This window comes from Cyprinodon variegatus, unplaced genomic scaffold (genome assembly GCF_000732505.1).
Source record: "Cyprinodon variegatus isolate N-32 unplaced genomic scaffold, C_variegatus-1.0 Scaffold467, whole genome shotgun sequence".
Classification (NCBI taxonomy): Eukaryota; Metazoa; Chordata; class Actinopteri; order Cyprinodontiformes; family Cyprinodontidae; genus Cyprinodon; species Cyprinodon variegatus.
The window spans coordinates 193,349-195,935 of NW_015150920.1; positions in this window are offsets into that span (position 1 = coordinate 193,349).

The following is a 2,587-nucleotide window of genomic DNA, read 5'->3' on the forward strand; positions in this document are numbered from 1 at the left end:
CCCCCCCGACACACACACACACACACACACACATGGAGGAGCTGATTCTCATCCAAAATAGGATATTGTTTTGTGGTTGAGGGTAAAACAAATCAATGATTATTGATTAAATGATTATGAATGTAATTTGCTTATTCACCAAGGTTCTTTGTCTTTTAGATAATGCTTGAACTCTTCCTACCATCAGCAGTTAAATCAGAAGGCTTCTTTCAGCTAAAACAAAAACAACACATGTAAAATTATACCTTTCACCCAAGTGGAGTATCAGAGAAAAGAGGGGAAAAAGGGCTTGAACCTGTGTGTCGGCAGCTTATAGCAGCTCCTCTGCAAACAACAGTTGGGCCCAGCTGTTCTCTGGGTCAACCAGAACTGCAGATTGTCATCTCCTTCAGCAGGCATGTTCACAAAACTCTGTGTCAGATCTGGTTTGAAATGCCAGAAAAACAAGACACTACGTTCAGAACCTTGTGAATCATAGGCAGCAAGTATTCTGAGTTGGCCAGTGAAAACAGACTCTTTTCAGGGTCGTTTTGGTGACTACAAAGTAGCCTCAGCTGAAAACCTGTGTCTCCCCTTTCGAGGCCAGAGGCAAGAGGAAGTATTATGTGGTTTGCTTCTTAACTAGATTTTGTCACAGGGATTTGATGTCTGGGGAACTTACTCCAGCTTACATCACTGACATTTGATCCACAGTGCAAAACCTTCAGAATAATATGTCACAATAAACAGCAATGGCCCTTACTTAGGAAACCCAACTCTTTAAAAATTACCTACAACGTGCAACAGGATCTGCTAACAAATCTTGTCAAAAAAGCAAAGTTATCCCTGCTGTTCGTAAGAAATATACAATTGATGGAGATGTTCATACTTATAGTAGTAGGGAGGACATATTTAAATCTCAAATCATTCTGACTTAAACATGTACATAAATGTATTCTTTATCAGACAATGTTGTCCCAAAAGTTAGAAAATTTCTATTAAAAAAAAATCCTTTCGTAAAATCTGTGGGATTCCATTATCTTGTGCAGGCCAGTTAGTTGTACATCAGCTTGTACACCTATATTCAGCCAATCATATATCAACGGTCATCTGTCAATCAAATTTTCCCGTGATAGCATCTTGATTCATATGTCGCAGCTAATATAGGCCACGGTTGAAATAAGAATAATTTACTTTAGAATAAAATTTTGTCCCAGTGTTACCGGGAATGGACGTCTGTGTCCTCAGCAGTGTTAATTTCGCCAGCTTTTTTAAAGTTTGCCTTAATTTTGGTCACAATGACAAAAAGTCTATTTTAGTCTTAGTCATGTTTAGTCATTGCCTTTCCGATTTAGTTTTAGTCTTAGTCTAAATGACGAAAACCAATTTCAATTAGTCAAATTGTATTCATTTTTGTCATTTTAGTCAACGGTGTATATAATAGAAGTTCTCCACAAACTGCTTTTTTAAACATATATATCACACTGTACTGAATAAGAGTTCTTCACACACAGGTCCTCTTTTTCTCTATTTCGTTTGTATAACACTATGCAGAATAGAACTTCACACACTGATTCTCTTTTTAATATATATCACACTGCACATATTGAACCTTCTGTCGGCTTGTTTCATTATGTCCCCAAAGTCTTCATCCTCAATGGGCCTTGCAGGGAGGCCAAAACGCCCAATCCACTTTGCCATTTAGTTCTCTAGGGCTTTCTGCTCTTTGGCGTCAGGGTTGGTTTTGGTTGTGAGACTCTGTACAGTAGTAGCTATTCAAAATTTCCCCACTTTCCATGATGGGCTCTTGGCTGGTCCTTGGTTGGTCCCCTACAATTCCTGTTAAACATCAATCTTTGTACTAAAATATTCTTTCTGTCATGATTTTTGGTAATTAAGATCTAAAGAGAAGTGCCATCTCCTGGTCAAAGCTTCTAATTCAGTGAAAGGGTGGAATCAGAGTAAAAAAAATATCCATGCCTAGGAGGAGTGGGTCACTCCAGTGGCTGGAAGTTGAAGGGGGGTTTGCTGGAAACTGGGCTTCCATTCGGCTGGTGTTTGACTGTGAAGGACCATTTCCAATGGCTGCAACTGTAGATCAAAATCTGACAGCTTATGGTGCCATTCTGTGCTGCAGTTTGAACTAGGCAGTCTTGGTTCTGTTTTTTTCTTTTCAGTATTCAGCCTTACTTTGCTCCATGTTTTCTAGTTTTATTGGTTTAATTCTTATTTTGTTGTGTTTTCTGGTTATATTTCAGGTCTTAGGTTTTTATTTATTGCCCTCTGTTGCCCTCTTGTGTTGGTCTCCTTCTCCCTAGCTCCTTTCCAGACTCCTCTCTTCACACCTGCTCCCAATCAGCTTGTTAGTCCTGTCTTTGTTTCAGTTTCCCATTAATACTCTCCTTGTAATTTAGGCCCCGTCCACACGAAGTCAAAACGAACACGAAACGCTAATATTTTCCAGAACGTTTGTCGTAAAGACGGAGACGTAAAATAAATGTGATCGTCCACACGAATGCATGAAAACGCTGCAAAATGTATGCCAGGCCTGTAAGTGGCGCTGTGGTGCCAAAGCAAAAATAGGCGACAACAGGAAAATGGCCCTGCG